The sequence below is a fragment of the Cetorhinus maximus genome, chromosome 19 (genome assembly GCF_964194155.1).
Source record: "Cetorhinus maximus chromosome 19, sCetMax3.hap1.1, whole genome shotgun sequence".
Classification (NCBI taxonomy): Eukaryota; Metazoa; Chordata; class Chondrichthyes; order Lamniformes; family Cetorhinidae; genus Cetorhinus; species Cetorhinus maximus.
Genome location: NC_135897.1, coordinates 15262725 through 15286613, shown reverse-complemented (window position 1 = coordinate 15286613; position 23889 = coordinate 15262725).

The window sequence follows — 23889 nt, the reverse complement described above, 5'->3', positions numbered from 1 at the left end:
ATAAAACAAAAATACCACTCCCAAGTCTCACCTGCAGGAACCATCAAGCGTATCAGGAAATTAGACTCAGTAGCAAGTGTCAGATTTGGAGAGCTTTAATACTTTACAAATTTGTTGTTCAGCCAATGCAATGAACTATTTTTCAAATCATATACATACAAGTTTTAATTAATATTACAAGCAGAAGACAATTGGCCAATTGCTTTATGAGGATCCTAAGCCTGAGCTCCCATGTTAGCTCATATTCACTCATCTCTCTATGCTTGATTGGATCATAGACAGAGTATGGAAAGCTAAATTACAAAGAGAAGGGATCAATTTGTCATACCCCTGTCCTGAAGACCCAGTGGCTTCTTACAGGTCATCCATTCACCAAATGCCTGAAATGAAAAGAGAAATTGGACAACAGGTAGTGGTTAATGGATGTTTTCGGGCTGGAGGAAGGTTTGTAATGAAGTTCCCCACAGATCAGTTTGGAACCATTGCATTTTCTGCTATATATTAATGACCTAGGCCGTGGTGAGCAATTTCAAAGTTTGTAGATGATACAAAACTTGGAAGCATTGTGAACTGTGAGGCCAATAGTGTAGAACACAAGTTGTTGGAATGGGTGGACAGGTGCAGGGATGAAGAATTTCAGCTATGAGAATAGATTGGAGAAATTGGGACTGTTTTCCTTGGAGAAGAGAAGGTTGAGAGCAGATTAGATAGAGGTATTCAAAATCATGAGGGTCTTCACAGAGTGAATGAAGAGAAACTGTTATCACTCATGAAAGGATCGAAAAGGAAGAACTGAGTGTTACAAATCATTGTTTGGTAGCACAGAACTTGAGTATTGCTGAAAAAAGAGGCATGTCTAAGCTTTTCGTCTTCCACCCATCCAGACACTTGCAAGAATACCAATATAAGAGGAAAATAACAATTAATACTGTATGTGAAGAGAGTGCTGATTGGTTGGAAAGTGGCATTGCCATGGGGAATGCACCACTGATGGTGACGGACAGTTAACTGCCAAGCATTGTTTGAAATTCAAACCAGGCAGCTTGACCCTGAATGGTCAAGGCATTGCCCTGAGGAATGAGTCAGTGAATGGCTGTCACTTATTTTGTTTAGCTGAAACAGGCACAAGGCGCTTTTTTTGTCTGCATAAACAGGGCCTTGTGTATTAATATACGTAGCTTCCAGTACAAGCAAATGCGCCACATTGCGAGCCGAACTGACAATCTTAAATTGGTTTTCAACGTAATTCTTAGCACATTGAGGATTATTTAGCAAATGCTGTCCAATTGCAGAATCACATCTAATGTTGGACATTGTGTTTTGAGTTTTGTGAGCACGGGCTGGTTGGGTATGGTCTGTACCCTGCCCATTGCTAACAGCGGCTGGGACATTCTGTTTAATACGATCCGCCAGTCTTTGGGACATGTGGCCTACATACCTAGAATCACAATGGCAGTGAAATTCATATACCACATAACTCATTAGTGTGATAGGCAGAATGTCTTTTTGACTTGACAGCAGCATCCTGTTAACGGCAAATACCACTCGTGCTGCTACTGCATAGCGTGAAACAGCTAGCTTAAATTTTTGAGATACCTTGTCCTTCCAGGGTAATCTGAGGTAGACTGGGTGCTTTTCAGGGCTGAAAGTGACAGCATTAGGCCTGTTCATGAGTTTGTGTGATATACAGCGCAAAATGATCTGATCAGGGTAGACATTATCCCGCAGGATGCCTTTCATATGCCCTATTTCAGCATCAAGCTTGCATGGTAAGCAAATGGCTCAGGCCCTATTTACAAGGTTGGCAATAAGGCCAATTTTATAGCGTGTGGAACTGTAAGAATCCCAACGCTTGTATTGACCAGTGAAGGTAGGCTTGTGGTAGATCATGGTCGAGAACCCCCTGGCAGATTTCTCAACTAGAACATCAAGGAAGGGGAGTTCACTTGACTGCTCCAGCAATACTCAAATTGCAGGGTTACAGGGAGAAGGCAGGGAATGGCACTAGGTGAGTTGCTCATTTGGAGAGCCAGTGCAGACACAATGGGCTGAATGGCCTTCTTCTGTGCTGTAACATTTCTGTGATTCTGTGAAAAGCAAAACATTTTCTTCGTAATGTGCCTTAGCTTCACATGATGCACACTAAAAATAATTCACTATTTGGTAAATCAAATTTTCTAAATGATATCTTTTGAAATAATTATTTAATGATCACCAGCTCCTAAAATTACTCACGTTCCAGCTCCCCATTGTCCAGTCACTTCTGAACCACATTAATTTTAGTAGTGAACCTGGAGACATACCAATGTCAATTAAAAATATATCCAAATATTGCAAACTCCTTCACAACATTTTCACTAATCATTCTCACAGACTTTCTAATCTCCTTTTTCCTTTGAACAGATTAGTTTAAGAGAGGTAATGGAAGTGCTCAAAATCATGAGAGGTTTTGATAGACTAAACAGGGAGAAACTGGTGGCTGGGTTGGTAACCAGAGGACACAGATTTAACGCACTTGGCAAAAGAATCAGAGGGGAGTGAAGGAAAATGTCTTTACCCGACAAAATATTATGGTCTGGAATGCACTGGCTGAAAAGATGGGAATAAATTCAATAGAAGCATTCAAAAGTGAATTGTATCACTATTTGAATGGAATAAAATGCAGGGCTATGGAGAAGAAGAGGAAAGGAGGACTAGTTGGGTAGGTCTTTCAAAGAGGTGGCACTGGCATGATGGGCTGAATGACTTCCTTCTATGCTGTAAATTTCTATATTTCTATGATTTCAGGGCTGAATAAGGGAATGTTCTGGTATGAGTTTCAGAATAATGGCTAACATGTTTTAGTGCAGTGGATCTCTACTGCAAATCATTTATAACTAGATTTTTTTCTCACCTTCAAATTCCTTTCAATGAAAGTCTATTTATTTTCCATTTGACAATAGTTGCTATTTTATGCTGAGAACTGCAGTTGTGATGTTTGCTATGATATGTTCACATGCACACACATTGCCTTATTGTTTTCTTATCACTTTGGTTTAATAACATATTGGATGCCAAAAGCAGACTCAAGGCTCTAGTAATTCTTTGCAGTAATATACAATCCTAACGCACTGTGGATTATTTTGCAGGGTAAAAACAATTGTAACTATATTATCAAAATACTGTACATAATGCTGAACAGTATTCACAATGCATTCTCTAGAAAAGAAATTGCAAAGCTGTGTGGAAGTTATGAATTAATAACTGCAAAATTGTTTTATAATTAGATTTTTTGCAAAGAAACTCATTCAAATAAAAGCAGGAGAGGAATAAGGCAAGTGTGTAACACTGGTTAAAGTGCTTCTCTCTGCAGCTCAGTGATTAGTCTCAGTTTTTGTTGACACAACAATATCACAAGCCACAGACATAATGAACTGTGCTTGTCCTCGATGTAAAAAGAAAACTGGAATGCATTGCTTCACAATACAGCTACAATATTTGGAGAAGATGACCATTTTTTTCTGGCATTAACTCAGCTCCCAAAATGGCCAGAGATGCATCGTCTGCCATATTGGGAAAGGGAAAAAAGGTACCCTTTACCCACACCTGAAATAAGCCCGATTTGTATATTCAAATAAAGAGCCAAACACATAAATGAGGTCCTGGCTCCTTGCCCTCAGGCAGTTCATTCTGTCTTGACTTGGAAACCACCCATGGGGATTGCATGGAAGGTAAGAATTTTTTTACCTTTCACAGGATCAAAGAATAGTTACAGTGTTGAAGGAGGCCTTTTGGCTCATTATGTCTGTACTGGCTCTCTGAATGGGCATTTCACCTAGTGCCATTCTCCTGCCTTCTCCCCATGACCCTGCAGAATGTTTCTTTTCAAATAATCATCTATCCCTAATCATCATCCCTCTTGAATGCCCCAATTGAACCTACCTCCACCAGGCTCTCAGGTAGTGCATTCAAGACCCTAACCATTCGTTGTTTGATGAAGTTTCTCTCATGTCGCTTTTGCTTTTTTTGCAAAGCACTTTAAATCTGTACCTTCTCTTTCTCGATCCTTTCACGTGTGGGAGCAGTTTCTCCATATCTACTCTCTTCAGACCCCTCATGATTTTGAATACTTCTACATTTTACTTACCTGAATGAGGAGACAAGAGGGGCAGAATTGCACCAGGATCTGAAAATCTGAAAGGGGCCAACGGCAGTTTGAGTCCCACTCTCCACAATGCTCTTAATCTCTGTCCTCGAGCACTGTCAAACTCGGACCACAAGACAATCTACAAACCACCACCAACCTCCCCCCCCCACCGCCCACCCCCACCCGCCCCAAACCACCAAGTCTGACTGCAACCCAGGACTTCACTCCTGGAATTTCCTGGCTTTCGAGGATGCCAGGATTCCATTCCCAATGATCCCAGGACATGCTTTAAAGCTCCTAGAACCTTTTATTCAATTACTTTAATACCTAGGCCACCCCCTTTCTTAATACTCCCACACCATCAGATGCCCCCTCAATAACTTTGAGACCTTAAGACCCTACCCATCCCAGTACAGTCAGACCTGAGACTCACTTCCACTGGTCCCAAATCTCAGGGTTACCATATTTTTTCAGAAGTTGAAGATGGCATAAACCCCTGTGCTTACTAAACCTTGAACTCTTAGTAAATGACTCCAGCCTGTATATGTCAAATTCTGACTCTGCTACACATATATGCCACATTTGAAAGCCTCATATAGATTACAAGCAATCTTCTTTAAGAAAAAATTCAGATAGAAAGCCAATCATTTCAGGATAGGTACGTCTGATTCTAGAGATAAAAATTTACATGCTGTGAAATTGCTCTCTAATTGGCCCTGGACAGGGAGGAAAAGAACCTTGATGGTAAGAAATTGACAGCCTGCTTTCCCTCCACACCTGGCCTTCTTATCCACTGGAAGATAAAGAATGAATTTGTGTTTATATAGCGCCTTTCACAGCCTCAGATCCCAGAACACATTACAGCCAACAAATTACTTTTGAAGTGTTGTAATGTGGGAAATGGCATCAAATCTGTGCATAGAAAGATCCTACTAACAGGAATGAGATAAATGACCAGGTAATCTGTTTATTGACATTGATTGAGGGGTAAATATTGAGTTAGGCATTGAGCAGAACCCCCTTGCTCTTCTTCAAATAGTGTTATGGGATTTTTTTTAGGTCCACTTGCCTTGATTTAACATCTCATCCAAAAGACAGTCTGACAGTGCAGCACTCTACCTGTCCTGTACCTGGAGTGTAAGCCTTGAATATTCGCTCAAACCTCTGGACCAGGGCTTGAACCCGCAACCTTCTGAGAGAGGCAAACTGATGCCTAGGGTTGAATTCCACTGCAAAGGCGCATACTACTCGCTCCCTCCCCAGAAGAAATGTTGGTCCTGAACAGACCAACGTTAAACGAGGCCATAACGCAAGCAGCCATAACATGCGTCAAGCGGCCTTAACGAGGAGAGAATGGGATTTCCACCCTTCAGTGGGAGGGGATTGGCCGACAACACTAACAGTCCAGGCAGTGCCAGAACTCAGTAGTCAGCGCTGCTCAGTCTGCAAGCAAATGGGGGCAGTGACTACTGGATGAAGACAACATTGATCCAGGAAAGTGGAAATATGGATGTATTGGATGGGGAGAGATCAGGGAGCCTAGGGAGGGAGCAAGGGGCATATGGGGAGTGAGTTTCGGTGCAAATTGGAAGTGAAAAAACAGGGGGGGGGTAACATCTTGGGGAAGGGGCCCAATGTGCACAGGGCAACAGCCAAAGGACATACCCCCACTTTCCATCCCACATTTTAGCCAGTTGAGTTAAAAAAAATGGCCTTTCCACTCCCGCCCTCCTGCCCATGTCAACCATATTATGGCATGAGAAATGTAGTAGTTGGGTCAAATGACTTGTTAACAAGCTTAATTGCCCATTCATTTTTTAAAAAATGGCATGTAGGCTGCCATCTCGGTGCTTGCCCACCTACTGTTTTATGGGTAATGGGTCAGAGGTGGGTGAGAGGGCAGTGGAGTGGCCAACCATCATATTTTACACGCCCCCGTCCCCCCACCCCTGCTGAAATCATGTCTGGAGTAGGGCCGTAAATTCCAGCCCCCAAAGTCAGTTGAAAAAAAATCAGGCACTGTGTAAATCAGGCAGCCGATTGGCATCACGACAACACAAAAGCAGAAAACTGCGAATGTTGGGAAATCTGAAATAAAATCGGACAATACTGGCAATACTCAACAGCCTGACAGCATTTGCAGAGAGAGAAATAGAGTTAATGGCCTGGATTTTCACTCCAGGATCAGGAGCGCAGAGTCGGGACATTTCCCTAATCCACAAACCCAGCCTGGGAGAAAGTGACCCAGAAGGTGGAATTTTGCCTGGGATAGCGGGTTCTCTGGGAGTTGGGCCGGGTGACCCCCAGAACAAGTGTGGAAGATGCTGCTGCAGAGGTAGGATTGGTGAAAGGCTTGCCTTGGTGTTCCAGCACTGTATCAAAGTTCTTAAAAACCAGAAAAACATAAAACAGCTCTCCAGCCCTCAACCCTTGTACCAGCTCACACCTCTCCCACACACTCCCCATGGCCCTCATACCCCCCATGTCAATCTATGTCACTCTGCCCACCCCCTATTCTCCCTCACACCCTTTGTGCCAACCTATGCCCCTGTCCACACCTCGTGGTACTTTATAGCCCTTAGGCCAACTTGGTGCCAATTCATGTCAACCCATGCCCTCACCCACCACCCTTTGCCCTTTCATATACCATGCCAACTCACCCCATATCCACCACGGGCGGACCACTGGACCCATGCTGACATTAAATGAAATAAAGTTCCAAGTGTTTATTGCAAACTTTGTTTTTTTTTTACCAAAAACAATCTTTCATAAAAACCCATTTCCTGTAATTACATTCCTTCAACTACATTATCCCTTATAACAACAAACATTTCATTTAATTGCATAATCCCTTATAAAAACAAGCATTGGAATTCATGGTCCCACTTCAAAAATTCCGTAACCACCTGGAGATGTCAATTAAACTGTGAAATGACAGGCACCCTACTGTGATAATTGACAGTTGTGAACTTAGTGATGCAGCACTGAGCCAGTATTGGGAACCCTAAGGCTTATGTCAACAGACAGAGTGAAATAGCAAGCAATCATTTTTTTAACACTGGACAGTTTTTTTCAAAGAGCTAAGGGAGTTTTAAATGCCTTGACAGCTTGACAGCCCCCTTTGACAGCTCAGCCTGACACTTTCAACAGTTGTTTTTGGAGATTTCATCATTGCCAATCCAGGCCAATGTTTCAGGTCAATAACCTTTCCCCAGAATTGGTAAAAGCTAGAAGTGCAATCGGTTTTAAGTGGTTGATGTTGGGAAGTGTGGACAGAACAAAAGGTAAGGTCTGTGATAGGGTGGAAGATGGAAAATATTAAATAACAGAAGAGTTTGTTTGCAGAGCTAAAGAGAATGGTAATGGGACAATTTAAGATACAAAAGATTTGTCAAGAAGAGGTGTGCATGGCAGAATGCTGAACAGCTGCAAAGAATAGGAAAACAAATGGGGGCAGTGATTACCTTCTGAAATTGTTGAACACAATGTTGAGTCCAGAAGGCTGTGAAGTGCTGAATCAAAAGATGAGGTGTTGTTCCTCAAGTTTGCCTTGAACTCCATTAGAATATTGCAGGAGGCTGAGGACAGAGAGGTCAATGTGAAAGCAAGGTGGAGAATTAAAGTGACAGGTGATCAGAGTCCATGCTTATATTTATAGCCAATTCAGCATTTCCTGTTATGCGCTAATGACCAGGAGTTTACAAGTAGTTATAGTTTACTAGATTTGCTACCTCAGGTGACCTCCCCACAGGACGTACATGGGTCTGAAAGGAACTAGTGTTCAGCCAGGCTCCTGTGGTCCCTGCTGACCTCACCAGTTAAGGATCCAAAGTGTTTGATATGACCTGGGCACAGTTCTTTCTTTCCTGACTGGAACTGGATTCACAGTTTGGAGATTTCCATGCAGAATATTACAATGAACTTATTGTTAGATAATGAATACAGAGGGAAGCCACAAATGTAATTTGAAGTGGAGTTCCAGGCATTCAGGAGTTGATGTTCTCGGTGTGCTTCTGCTGCCTGCGTTTGATGTCAATGTCCTTTAAAATCTGTGCATTGATGAATCTCCCCCAGCTTCCCCTTCCTGACATAGCCTGAAAGCTCCATCTTTTGTTGGAATGTTGTTCCACTCTCTGGCAGTTGCACATTCTCATGCTCAGAGTTTAGACAATTTAACATGTGTGGACAATCTTCACAGTGCAGGGCATCATAGCCAAGATTGAACTTGTCTGTAATCAATATCCCCTTGGCATTTACACTTGCCAGTCAGAGTCATTAGATGGCAATAAAGGAGTAGCAAACTTGACTCATTGTTTTCTTGTCTCTCTAGCTCCAAGTTCAATTCATTTACCACAGATCGGAGTATACTTGCTTAACTCGGCACCAACCTGGGCTCTATGGTTTAATGCATATCCTTTAGATGCCAACCATGGATCAGTGGGTAGCACTTTTGCCTCAGAGGTGGAAGGTTGTGGGTTCAAGACCCACCCCAGAGACATGAGCAAAGATTCCAGGCTGACACTTTAGTGCAGCACTGAGGGAGCACTGCACTGTTGGATGAGCTGTTAAACTGAGATCCTCTCTGCCCTCTTAGGTGGGCATAACACATCAAAAATGGCATTATTTTGAAGGAGAGCAAGGGATTTCTCCCCCGTGCCCTGGCCAATATTTATGCCTCAACCAATATCACATAAAATATCTGGTCATTACCATATTCCTGTTTGTGGGATCTTTTTGTGAACAAATTGGCTGCTGCATTTCCTTCATTACAACAGTGACTGAACTTCCAAAGTGCCTCATTGTCTGTGTATTGCTTTGGAATGTTCTGAGATTGTGAAAGTGAAAGTTCTTTGTTTTTACTTTTTGTGGAGAGATGGTGGTGTTATCACTGAAGCAGTAATCCAGGGACCCAAGCTAATGCTCTGGGGACATGGGTTCAAATCCTACCATGGCAGCTGGTGGAATCTGAATTCAATTAATAGACCTGGAATTGAAAGCTAGTTTCAGTAATGTTGACCATGAAACCAGCATCAATTGTTGTAAAAACCCATCTAATTCACTAATGCTCTTTAGGGAAGGAAATCTGCCATCCTTACTTGGTCTGGCCTAAGTGTGACTCCAGACCCACAGCAATGTGGTTGAATCTTAACTGTCCTCTGACATGGCCTAGAAAGACACTCAGTTCAAGGGCGATTGGGGGTCGAGCATCAAATGCTGGCCTTACCAGTGATGCCCACATCCCATGAAAGAATAAAAAAGACATCAGAAGGGCAAATTGGATAGCCAGTAAAGGCACGGTGTGCTGAAGGGCCTCCTTCAGTGCTGTATGATTCTATGTCAATCACCCCAACTCCTCAGTTTCCTACAATGACTCCAATGCACCCAGATTATTAAAATGTCATGACCAGGTACAGAAAACAATTGAAAAGGCCACAGAATGCTGACCTTTATACCTAGCGGACTAGAATACAAGGGGGTAGAAGTCATGCTTCAGCTGTACAAAGCCCTGGTTAGACCATGAGCTGTTCTGGGCACCACACCTTTGAAAGGATATACTAGCCTTGGATGCAGAGTAGATTTATGAGAATAATACCTGGACTCCAAGGTTAAAGAATGAGGCAAGACTGGATGGACAGTGCTGGTTCTGGTGTTAGGCCATTTATTGGCAGAGCAGACACAAGGGGCTAAATAGCCTACTCCTGTCCTTATGCTTGTACGCTGTTGATTGCTGGTTCTTTGCTCAGACCAACCACACTTGAAATGTCATCAACCTTAAGTGTTAACTCTGTTTCACTCTCTATAGATGCTGCCTGACCTGCTGAGTATTTCCAACATTTTTTTAGTTCATATCTAACCCAATACTGACAAGGATATGTCATATACCACTGACATCGGCAAACCATTTTAAATTGATCATGCCTTTTGAATTCTTTCTAAAGCTCTGTTTGTCACTAAAAATGCATTTCTCAGAGGGGAGACTGGATTCCCTAAAGGGATCCCCACATATATCTATTATTTCAAAAACAACGGCATTCAAGTGGGGAGGGGGAGCTATTCTAGATTAGTACATGAGGGAGAAAGGAGTGGAAATATATATTAATGGATGAGGTTGGCTGAGGGGAGACTCGTGGAGCATAAGCACTGATATAGATTAGATGGGCTGAATAGTCTACTTCTGTGGCTTATATTCTATGTAACGCAATGTCATTTTGCTTTACAATTTACCCTTTAAAGGAAGCCTGCCCATATACAGAGCAGAGAAAGAGAGTGAGAAAGAGAGAATCAATTGGAAATGATGACAGTTATGGATGTTCCCACATGATTGTGAGGAAGCTCCCTTGGAGTAAAAATACTGGCATTGAGAAGTTGGGCTGAATTTGTCTAATCCTGTGTTGCAAAACTACCTGTAATCGCAGTTGAGTTCACAGCATGGGTGAATGTGATTTTGGGGAGATTGACTGTAGCGTTGGTCAAGTTGGGTCAGGGTGTTGCTGTAACTCTAAAATGGGGTTCCCAGTCCAATAACGAGACAGGATGATGGTGAAGGCTGTGTCACTGCAGTGGCATTATTGTGATAATATGATATCTTTACTTCACATTATAATCTATAGTAACTTGGCAGAGTTATATACTGGATGTTGCTGATCGCAGAATGGAATGCCAGTCTAGAAGTGTTAATGTTTTAACTAGTCAATGTTATGCTCATGAAGATGCCCAGGATCCTGGGCTGGAGGATGTAGATAGATGAATGAAATTATTGAGGGAAAATCTCAGGACAGTTATGAGGCTGGTAGATTCTCAATGAGCTGAAGCCTGATGCAAACTATTGAGGATAATGAGGATGACTGATTCAAACTGGATGTTGAATGCAATTATCCTGCATTTCCCATACTTCATATTCTATTTAATAATTCCAGGCACTTACGTGCTCTGCATGCAGTGCAGGTGACTTTACATGACAAGAAACTCTCTGGGCATTGTACAAAGGTTATCGGGGGTAGGCAGGAAAGCGGGGTTGAGGTTACATTCAGATCAGCCATGATCTTATTGAATAGCAGAGCAAGCTCGAGGGGCTGAGTGGCCTACTCCTGGCCCTAATTTGTATGTTCACTTCTTTTACTCTGTGTTGGGCTGTGTGGAGAGAGAGGAGAGGCTGAAAATGAAAAATATATCCACGGGTCTGAGCATTTCTTCAGTATTTCTTATCAGGGAAACCATCTAGCTGGGATATACTACCGCTTTTTTCAATACCAGTTGTTAACCTTTTGCAATAGCTGCCCACACTGATTTGGAAAGAAGACACATCTATCCTTATCTTGATGATTATTCAGTTGGTGCATTCTCCCCAGAGCCTGTGTCAATCTCCATTGAGAGGACAATGCATCTTTTTTCAATAGATGAATCTGCTGGTGTATTTTGCCATGTCCCATTTATTTCTTACATTGTTTTTGTCCCTCTAGGGAAAATTCAAGACATTTTCTCAACAGCAAATCTCTTTCAAGCATATCTTTATTTGGAAGGTTGTGTCGAGTGAGATCGCTGGGCTATTTAGATGTGGCTATTTTAGATTGTGCTGAACAGTTTTTTTTTTAACCTCCAAGATGAACTGGGCAGAGAAATCCTTTTGGTTAACGTTTCAGGTCCCCGACCCTTTGTCAGAGCTACAAGGTGTTACAAATGAATAGCTGATTGGAAGGAACAGAATTAAGAAAAGGGATGTGGGGAAAGAAATGAAAAGAAAAAAAGAATGACCTGTAGAGTGATTCGGGAAAGAACAGGGAATGATTAAATGACAGAAGTGATAATGCTGCTCTTTTTCACTCCTTGTACATTTAGGCATTTCCACCTACCCTGTCCTCCTCATTCTGCTTCACTTTCTAAACTGTTCATCTGTTACATCAACAACAACTTGCATTTATATAGCGCCATTAATGTCACATAATATCCAAAGGTGCTTCGCAGGAGCATAATCAAACAAAATTTGGTACCGGCCATATAAGGTGACATTAGGGGAGATAAGCAAACTTGGGCAAAGAGGTAGATTTCAAGGAGCATCTAGAAATTGGAGAGAGGGGGAGAGGTTTAGGGAGGGCATTCAGAACAAAGGCCATTGCTGAAGGCGGGGCTGTCAATGGTGGAGTGATGGAAATCAAAGTTACGCAAGATGCCAGAATTGGAGGAGCACAGCGATCTTGGAGCTTTGTTGTGCTGGAGGAGTTTATAGAGATAGGGAGGGATTTAAAAATCAAGGGGGCGAATTTTTCTGCCCCCCCCCACCTTCTGCTGGTGTATTTGAAGGTGGAGGGCATGTAAAATAAAGCAGATTGCAAGCCCACTGCCATTCCGCCCATCCACAACCTCTCCGCCATATTACAGGGAGCTGGTAAAGACAGCCCATCCGCCTTTAGGCCTATTGATGCCATTAGGTGGGCGATTAACTGCCACTTAAGGAGCTCATTTCAGTCTACGGGGGCAGGCAGGTGCATGGCGTGCAGCCTGGTGGCTTTCGCTGCATGGGCTGATGGCAGGCAGGAAATGGGAAATACATTCTTTTGGGGTGGTACCCAGTGCCCATCAGGGGCACCGCCCCCAAGAAGGTACCTACCTCCCTTTTTTCCACCCAAGTCTCTCTAACCTGACCCCCCAACTTCTCTTGCCCATCACTGTGGTGTCCCCGCCATACTCGCCCAAAATCCCCGGACCTACCTGAAGTCCGGTATCCATCTTTACTTCTTCCTCAGGACTCTCTATTCTGGCACTGCTGGGAATACAGAGCTGCTGGTGAATCTGATTGGCTGGCAGTTTTCTCGGGTGGAACTCAGCCTTCCCGAGGGGTGGTAGCCCCACCCTGATCAAATTAAGCTGCCCCCAGTGTATTCTAGTGGAGGGGCAGCCAGATTTCACATCAGCGAGGTGCCAACCAACTTTTAACTCAGAGGGGCAAGTGATCCAACTCCCCCCTCCCCCATAAAATCCATCCCAAGGCTCTTTCCAAACTTGGAGCCAGTGTAGGTCGGTGAGCATATTGCTGATGTGTGAACAGGACTTAGTGCGAGTTAAGTTACAGGCAGCAGAGCTTTGGCTGAGCTTAAGTTTGCAGAGGTTGAATCGTTGAGTCTAGAGATATCAGAGATGTGGATAAGGGGTTCAGCAGCATTTAAGCTGAGGCAGGTGTGGACATGGGCGATGTTACATCTTGTGGTTCTGATGAAGACCTGGAGAGATCTTTAATCTTTAACCTTTTTTCCTTTCTCCACATACACTTTCTGACTTGCTGAGTGTTTTCCAGCCTTTCCTGTTCTGGTTTTAGATTTCTAGCATCCACAGTTTGCTTTTCATAGCAAGATGTTTTTGTTTTGGTTTTCAGTAATACTCTGGGACAATTTTTTCACCTGTCTTAACTTAATTGCTAAACTATATATATTTTTTAATTGTATATATTTTAACATCAATACTATCTAAGTTACTTCAAGGGCATATCTGGATGACAGGCCCTTATCATAAAAATGCAAGAACTTAAAAAATAGGAGCAGCAGTAGGCCATTCGGCCCCTTGAGGCAGCTCTGCCACTCAAAAAGGTCATGGCTGATCTGATTGTGGCCTCAACTCCACTTTGCTGCCTACCTCTTATAACTCTTACCTCACTTGTATATTGTATTCACTGCTTTGCTGTGTATTTTATATCTGGTTTATTTCAGAGCAATGCAGAGATGCCACTAGTTCTAAATCTACAACAGGTTTATTTACAGTACTTTAAAATATCTCAGTAATCGCAGGATTTCTACACACATGTTTTTAGCCCAGATTCTGGAACCTTCCCTCTGGCCTCGGTTTTCTTACCTCTTCTAGCTCCACCCACAGGCTTAAGCAATGAAGCACAGTTAACATAAATGAGTGAACCGACCAAAACAATCAAATTAAATCATTGAGCAATACATCTCTTTGATCAAAAATCTGCCTAAGAGCCTTGAATATATTCTATGACCTAGCCTCCACTGCTCTCTGGGGTAAAGGATTCCAAAGATTAATGACCCTCTGAGAGAAGAACTTCGTCCTCATCTTCATCTTAAATAGGAGACCCCTTATTTGGAAACTGTGCCCCCTAGTTATAGATTTCCTCACAAGGGGAATCATCCTCTCAGCATCTACCCCATCAAGCCCCTTCTGAATGTTATATGTTTGAAAAGATCACCTCTCACTCAAAGATCACCTCTCATTTTTCTAAACTCCAATGAGGATAGGCCAAATATGTTCAACCTTTCCCCATAAGGCAATCCCTTCATTGCAAGAATCAACCTAGTGAACCTTCTCTGAACTGTCTCCAATGCAATATCCTTCTTTAAATAAGGAGACCAAAATGGTACTCAGCATTCAAGGTGCAGTCTCACCAATGCCCTGTATATTGTAGCATGACTTCCCTACTTTTATACTCCAGCCCCCTTGCAATAAAGACCAACATTCCAGTTGTCTTCCTCATTCCCTGCTGTACCTGATGCTAACTTTATGTGATTCCTGACAAGGCTACCCATTGAGAACTGGGAGGTCTACGTTTTACTGCTGCCTCCATTTTCATTCTCTTTTGGGTCTGGGACATTACAAATCCTTGAATTCAAATGCTGGCTAACTTTTTGTTCAGGCCCTTAATGGTATAAAGATTCAAAATTAATTTTATAGACAGCTTTGACTTTTTTTAAACTCAACTTTATAAAGGAAAGATTTGCTTCTATATAACTCACTTCATGAGTGCAGGGTACTCCAAAGCTCTTTGTAGCCAATGACATGCCTTTGAAGTGTAGTCACTTTAGTAACATAGGAAATAAGCTACTAATTTGCGCATGGCAAGACCCCACAAACAGTAATGTGGTAACAGAGCAGATAATCTGTTTCAGTGATTTGGATGATGGATTAAGTTCATGCCAGGACACCAGGGAGAACTCCCATGCTCTTTTACCAATGGCGTCATGGAATCTTCTACATTCATCAGAGAGGGCAGATGGGGCTTTGGTTTAATGCCCCATTTAAAATTCAACACCTCTGACAGTGAAGCACTCCTTCAATACTTCACTGACATGTTGGCCTAGATTATGGCTCAAGTCTTCTGACTCAAGTCAAGGTTATATTTTGGGTGAAGCTGGGTGAAGTGTTGCCATACTCTCTGGTCTAAATGCACACATGGGTGCATTTATACCTGAATTACATTGTACAAAATGTTTTGTATTCATCGTTGTCATCGTCAGTTCAAAACTGCCAGGTGTTATGATTTGTCTGTCCTCAGGTGACTCAGCAGAACAGTCCTGGAGTCACAGATCATTGGGCAGAGAGGGCAAGAGTCACCCCGAGGAAGTGGGGGGTGGGCCAGAGTTCTGCCCTCTCCCATTTCATTTCCATTGTTTCTCCTCAGCAGAGATTAGGCAGTGTGTTTCTGATTGTGTTGTAGCTTGTTGGAGGAGACACCACCGCATGGTATGGTTTGTGGCAAGTTCCTCTCACATATCAGTGTCAATCTATCCCCTTTTCAATGAGGTCTTCAGAGTGTCCTTAAAGCATTTTCACTGCCTTCCTTGAGATCGGGTGACATCCTTAAGTTGTGAAAAGAGAATCTGTTTTGGAACTTGAATGCTTGGCATGTGGTTACACTATTCAAACCAGCGGAGTTGATTTTGCATCATTCTGGTTGTGATGCAGGAGGATTTGGATTTGGTGAGAATGCTGGAGTTTTTTCGCCTGTCTTCCCACTTGATGTTGAGTATCCTGCAGAGACACCAAAGGTGGAAATTCTCCAGCACCCGGACATGCCTTTGGTAGGTGGCCCAAGCCTCACTGCCACATAGAATGATGGTAACAACAACAGCATTGTAGACTAAAGCCTTTGCCCTCTTATGGAGGATAAAGACCCAATTTTTGGAAAGCTGCGCTGGCACAGCTGCTTCTGTGCTACATCTCCTCTTCAATGGTGACCTTTTGAGAAAAGTAGCTGCTGAGAAATGGGATGTGTTCTAAAGTCTCCCCATCAATAACAATAGCTGGAGGTGTAGGTGCTAGCTGGGGAGGGCAGGTGGGGGACTTTGGTCTTGCTGATGTTGCATGAGAGACCGGCTCTTTTGTATACGGAGTTGAAGATGTTGAGGGTGGTCTGAATGTCTCTTGCAGTTTGGGCCACAATTGGGCAGTTGTCAGAATATTATAAGTCATGGATGTGCTGGAGGGTCACCTTAGTCTTCGCCCTCAGCCTGTTGAAGTTGGAAAACTCCCTGTTGAGCTGAAACTCAAACATGAGTTTGAATACAAATAGAAAAAGTTAAATAAATAAATAGAAACTATTCTCTAGAGTTTCGAAGGGTGAGAGATGATCTCATTGAAACCTACAAAACACCTAAAGGAATGGACAGGGTAGATGCAGGTAAGATGTTTCCCCTGGCTAGGGAGTCTAAAACCAGGGGGAACAATTTCAAAATAAGGACTGTGATGAAGAGAAATTTCTTCACTCAGAGGGTTGTGAATTTTTGGAATTCTCTACCACAAAGGGCCGTGGAAACTCAGTTATCGAGTATGTTTAAGGTGGAGATTGATAGATTTCTGATTAACAATAACATAAAGGACTTTGGGGAAAGTGTGGGTAAAAGGCATTGAAGTGTTCGATCAGCCATGATTGTATTGAATGGCGGAGCAGGCTCGATGGGCTGAATGGCCTTCTCCTGTTCCAATATTCCTATGACCTCTTGTGGAAGTTGGTCATGAATGAGTTCCATGACCAGGCTGAGGTAGATATTGAAGAGAGTTAGTGTAATCATACAGCCTTGACACCCATCTGTATATGAAAGGACTTGGTCTCCAATCCATTGCAAAGGACGGTTGCTGTCATGCATGATAGTAACAAATTTTGCTGGACTTTCCAAAGGGCTTTGTTGTTAATGGAGTCAAAGGCCTTTGACAAATCAATGAAGGCCACGTGTTTGCATTGCTCCACTTTTCTTGGATTTATTGAGCGACAAAGATCATAAAATGCGGTTCTCCTGGATGGCTAGAAACCACATAGGCCCTCTGAAGTATGTATTTGCTGACGGGTAGGAGGTGATTCAGGAGGATTCAGATGAAAGTCTTCCCCCAGTGGACAGAAGGGATATGCCTCTAAAGTTCCCACAAATTAACTTATCACCCTTCTTCAAAAGTGAAAAACGATGGCAATGCAGAATCTTCCTAGATTTTTGTTAAAAGATCTGAGAGTTTGAGCGAGAGTTCATGACCATCAGCTTTATAGATCTCTGCAGGAATGTTTCCCACACCACATACACCTTCTTCTTCATCTGTTGGAAAGTCTTTTGTATCTCAGCAAGTGTTGGCATCATTCCCAAATTTGATCTCTTAAGTTGTTGAGGAATAGCTTTGATGGTCTTGTCTGATACTGTTGACTCCTGATTGAAAAGGTTCCAGTTGTGCTCTTTCTAATGGTCTCTGATAGCTGCACTGTCTTTGAGAAGATTTTGTCATTTTCAGCTCAGAAGGGGGAGGGACTGTTTGTTTTTAGACCTTAAGATAGTCTTGGTGGCCTGGAAGAAGCTACACATGTAATACAGGTCTGCGTAGGGCTGGGTTTCAATCTCCTACTGCACCCACCACTTCTTCTTGATGACTTTCTCTGAACTGTGAATTTGAAAAGTAAATATTCTTCACATCTCTGCTGTGATCTAGGAGATTTTCACAATCTAGAATTCTGCATTTTTCATTATCATTCTTGTTGAGCCAGTCATGGTGCCTGTGAGGTTCAAAACCAACGACCTGGGTGCATATCTCTTGAATCACGGGTTTGGCCGTGTCCCAAAGCTCTTCCACACTGGCATCGTTGGGACCTGTGGAAGCAGGATGGGAAGAAAGCTGCAGCTGGAGTTGTTCTCTTGTTTTTAATATCCTTCTTTCCCGGGCTCAGTCCATGACGGAGTCCAGGAACGTGCCAATGCTTGGATCGGGATGTGCCAATGTTGTCTTGTATTTATGTTTAGGGAGTCTGTATCATACTGTTCCTCCTATAATAAACAACATCATGCAATCGAATTCAATCAATTCCCTTCCCGTTCTAGTTTTGTATCTTCCTCTGTTTAAAGCACTGACTCAAGCTGGAGAATCTGATAGATACTCCATATCTTGTCCAAGCAGTCAATTTTTCTGTGTGAGTTTGGACAATGAATGCTATTAAGCTGTGGACAGCATCACTGATTAAGCCTAATCTTGCGCTTGCCAAATACTCTCATAACTGCATGATAGTGATCACAAGTAGGAAACTTGGATTAAGCAAGAGGCACCAACATGGTTAAGATTAGCTAATTCCACATCAGAAGCAAACAAGGCTTGCCTGCCTCTTATTCTGTTTTTATAAACCTGGACAGTGAAAATGGAGGGCTTAAATAAAACGGAGCACTTAATGGGTTTAAAGGATCAATTTTAACTCAACAAAGCCAGATGTAATGGGCAATGAGGGCCTCAAAATGGTGTCAGTAAAATTCTCTCCTTTAAACACTGGCAATCCAGCTGCTGCCATTTTGATAGCGGCCTATCTCTGCATGGACATAGTATCCACTTGAACCGAGCTGCCGAGCAAGCAAATTGGCCTGCAAAAGATTGATTTAGGATCCTGCTTGGAATTTTAAGGAAGGCATGGGTGGAAATTGTTTTTTAATTCATTCATGGGATGTGGGCATCGCTGACTAGGCCAGCAGTATTGCTCATGCCTAATTGCCCTTGAGAAGGTGGTGGTGAGCTGCCTTCTTGAACCGCTGCAGTCCATGTGGAGCAGGTACACCCACAGTGCTGTTAGGGAGGGAGTTCCGGATTTTGACCCAGTGACAGTGAATGAATGGTGATATAATTCCAAGTCCAAGGCTTGGAGGGGAACTTCCAGGTGTTGTTGTTCCCATCTATCTGCTGCCCTTGACCTTCTAGATAGTAGTAGTTGTGGGTTTGAAAGATGCAGCCTAAGGAGGTTTGGTGAGTTCCTGCAGTGCATCTTGTAGATGGCACACACTGCTGCCCCTGTGTGTTGGTGGTGGTGGGAGTGAATGTTGGTGGATGTGGTGCCAATCAAGCCTGGTTGGTGTCAAGCTTCTTGAGTGTTTTGGGAGCTGCACTCATCCAGACAAGTGGGGAGTATTCCATCACACTCCTGACTTGTACCTTGTAGATGGTGGGCAGGCTCTGGGGAGTCAGGAGGTGAGTTACTTGCCACAGGATTCCCAGCAACTGACCTGCTCTTGTTGCCACAGTATTTATATGGCTAGTCCAGTTCAGTTTCTGGTCAGTGGCAACCTTCAGGATGTTGATAGTGGGGGCTTAAATGATGGTTATGCCATTGAATGTCAAGGCGCGATGGTTAGATTCTCTCTTGTTGGAGATGGTCATTGCCTGGCACTTGTGTAACGCAAATGTTTCTTGCCGCTTGTCAGCCCAAGTCTGGATATCGTCCAGGTCTTGCTGCATTTGGACATGGACTGCTTCAGTATCTGAAGGGTATTGAATGGTGCTGAACATTGTGCAATCATCAACAAACATCCCCACTTCTGACCTTATGATGGAAGGAAGGTCATTGATAAATCAGCTAAAGATGGTTGAGCCGAGGACACCAGCCTGAGGAACTCCTGCAGTGATGTTCTGGAGCTGAGACAACTGGCCTCCAACAAACACAACCATCTTCCTTTCTGCTAGCTATGACTCCAACCAGCGGAGAGTTTTCCCCTGATTCTCATTGACTCCAGTTTTGCTAAGGCTCCTTGATGCCACATGGTCAGATGCAGCCTTGATGTCAAGGGCAGACACTCTCACCTCACCTTGGGAGTTCAGCTCTTTTGTCCATGTTTGAACCAAGGCTGTAATGAGGTCAGGAGCTGAGTGGCCCTGGCGGAATGGCCCACAGCGCCTCATGGATGCCCAGTCTTGAGTTGCTTGATCTGTTCGAAATCTATCCCATTTAGCACGTTGGTAGTGCCACACAACACAACGGAGCGTATCCTCAATGTGAAGGCGGGACTTCATCTCCACAAGGACTGTGCGGTGGTCACTCCTACCAATATTGTCATGGACAGATGCATCTCCAGCAGGCAGGTTAGTGAGGATGAGGTCAAGTATGTTTTCCCTCTTGTTGGTTCCATCACCACCTGCCACAGACCCAATCTAGCAGCTATGTCCTTTAGGACTTGGCCAGCTCGGTCAGTAGTGGTGCTACTGAGCCAGTCTTGGCAATGGACATTGAAGACCCCATCGAGAGTACATTCTGTGTCCTTGCCACCCTCAGTGCTTCCTCCAAGTGGTGTTCAACATGGAGGAGCACTGATTCATCAGCTGAGGGAGGGCGGTACGTGGTAATCAACAGAAGGTTTCCTTGCCCATGTTTGACCTGATGCCATGACACTTCATGGAGCCCGGAGTTGATGTTGAGGACTCCCAGTGTATATCACTGTGCCACCACCTCTGCTGGGCCTGTCCTTCCAGTGGAACAGGACATACCCAAGGGTGGTGATGGCGGTGCCTGGAACATTATCTTTAAGGTATGATTCTGTGAGAATGACTATGTCAGGCTATTGCTTGATAGTCAATGAGACAGCTCGCCCAATTTTTTCACTAGCGCCCAAATGTTAGTAAGGAGGACTTTGCAGAGTCGACAGGGCTGAGTTTACCGTTGTCATTTCCAGTGCCTAGGTTGATGCCGGGAGGTCCGTCCGGTTTCATTTATTTTTTTGAGGCTTTGTAGCGGTTTTGTCACCACCGAGTGGCTTGTTAGGCCACTTCAGGGGGCGTTTAAGAGTCGACCACATTGCTGTGCGTCTGGAGTCACATGTAGACCAGACCAGGTAAGGACTGCAGATTTCCTTCCCTAAAAGACATTAGTGAACCAGATGGGTTTTTAACTACAATCGACAATGGTTTAAGGTCATCATCGGACTTTTAATTCCAGATTTTTATTGAATTCAAATCTCACCATCTGCCATAGTCAGATTCTGTTGGGGGATTTCTCAATTACACTTCTTGGGGTCTATTAATTTGCTGAGGGCTTCCTGTTGAATTAGTGTGGCCTAGAAAAAACAAGTGAAATCCACGAGACCCCGGCTGGAGGCGAAGACACAGTTGATTTTATTATCATTGCAATGAGAGATGTGGACTACACCAGAGTCACATCTAACGAGTACAAGCATGTATCCAGTATTTATAGTAAGACAGTTTCATTCATTGCTATGGCTAATAATACAGCGGAGATAGTAAACAATATGCGGAGATTGCTCCCCATTTCACATTAACGATTGTACACTGTCAAGTTCATGTTACAATGAGGTGAACTCCGATGAATATTGATAGTCTACTATTGTCTACTTACAGACATCCATCTCTCTTTAACTTCCCTCCGTTAACAAGGTTATGGGTGTTCACAATGTCCAGACGATTCCGATTGTTTTAAACACACATACAACCCATGTCAACGTCTGTCCCTATCTTACACCGATTTACATTATTAACTAGCTCAGCCTATTACCTTTGTTCTCAACTGACCCAGGTTGGCTCACAAGCAACAAGAAGTTGTCCCTACATACCTTTTTGTCTAGCTAATGTTGGGGGGGACCACCATACAGCCAAAGGACCATGTTCTTTGACTGAAAATTCCCCACAACAATTCGAACCCGGGTCCCCAGAGCATTACCCTGGGTCTCTGGATTACTCCTCCAGCGACAATGACCACTGCATCATCGCCTCCCACTTCAGCATTATTAAGCTGAATCTCGCCCTGAGACAATGTTTCAACAATACCTCCGCAGGCATGACACCTGTTGTTGTGTGAGGGGTAGTCCTGTAATGAAAAAGAAAGTGTGCTAGCTTGGTTGCTAGGGAATCACCAGTTAGCTTTATCATGCCTGCCTTGAACGTTTGAACCCCCCTTTCGGCCAGTCTGTTTGAGGAAGAGTGGTACGGTGCAGTTTTTACATGAGTGATACCGTTGAGGCTGATAAACCATTGAAACTCAGCACTTGTAAAAGCCGTGCCGTTATTGGAAACAACTACTCCGGGTAGTCCGTGAATGGCAAAACTCTGACGTAGTTTCTCAATTGTAGCGCCCGACGTTAGTGACTTCACCTCATATACGTCCAACCATTTTGAATGGGCAGCAACAATGAGCAGAAACATTGTTCCCAGGAAAGGTCCAACCTAGTCAATGTGTAACTGCACCCAGGGTCTACCTGGCCATGCCCATTGGTGTAATGGAGCTGTCACTGGCAACTTTTGCAGTTGCTGACATTGCACACAGTGCTTTACTAAACTCTCTATTTCACCATCCATCCCAGGTCACCATAGATAGCTGTGAGCTATGGTCTTCATTCGGGAAATTCCTGGATGGGCACTGTGTAGTTCAATTAAAAGTGGCTTCCATCCCTTTGGAGGAACTATCACTCGTGCTCCCCACAATAAGATGCCATCCTGGCTGGTTCTGTTGCAGTGCGGTTTCATTTCATCAGGTACGGGCTACTGTGACCAGCCATGTAGCACTTGTTCTTGTACTTGAGATAGGACTGGGTTTCCACCTGTCCAGTCTCTGATCTGTTGGTGAGGAATCTAAGAAATTTAACAGTAAAACAAGTTCCTGTGGAACCGGGACGTGCTCATCATTTTCTTGTAAAGGCAAATGACTGAGGGCATTGGCGTTTGCGATTTGATTTCCAGGCCGATGTACGAAAGTGTATTCGCATGCTGCCAGAATTAAAGTCTTATTAGTATTTCTGTATCTTCTTTCTACATGTCTTTTTCTTTCTAGTGCAGACTTTAATCTCAACTTTCTTCTTGTCTTCACTATTGGCCAGGCTTCTCTGAGATACCAGCTCAACTTGTCTGAACTCAGTGGTTGAGTCTCCCAAAATTAATAACCTTGTCTGCTTCTTGGAAAATTCTGTGACTTTTGCGTCCAAAGCCTCTTTGGCTTCATTTAGCTGATTCTTCAGCTCTTCCATCTCTTTTTTGTATTTGTTTGCTGCTTCCTGGAAAATTGAACATTGTTGTGTCTTCTCTACCAACTCATCCTTCAGTTTGTTCAGAGAGGCGCTGAATTCTTTCTGTTTCTCTTCAGACTTTTCCAGCGGTACAAACTCTGACCTGAGGGAGTCTTGTAGTACGTGAGGGTCTTTCAGCAGGTTTTATTTTTCCCTGCAATGGTTGCTCACCTCATCTCCAACTCTGTCATCAAGCAGGGTCTCTTCAAGTTTCTCCTGATGTTCTTCCAGGTTTTGGCTTAAGACAGTCGGCATTTCTTCAGGTTGTTGAGACCTTACACACTCCTTTTTCAGAGCAGGAATGCTTCCATTTTCCTTTTGGAATCTCAATGGCCAATCAACGTTGATTTCCCTTAGCCAATTTCACCCTTAAAGACTTGGTCCTCTGCCTCTCAATACCAACACTGGTAGATTTCTCGACTGGCTTCCATAATGGACAATTACCCTGCTTATGCCTTTTACTTGAATGTCTTGACCCGTGTATGTTTTTAGATTGGTGGCTGTTACTTCTAAACTTAATTGATGTTCACCATTATTCAAATGTCCAAAGGTATGTTCCCCAATTACTGTAGTGGAAGCTCCCATGTCCACTTCCATTCTAACAGGTTTGCCATTTACTTTCACTGTGACAAATATTGGTTCTGTCTTTCCAACTTTCAGATTAAACAATGAGAAAATGTCAGAATTTGTTATTTCAGGCTCTTCTACATTGTAGATTTCATTGGGCTTCTTCTTTTGTTTACAAGC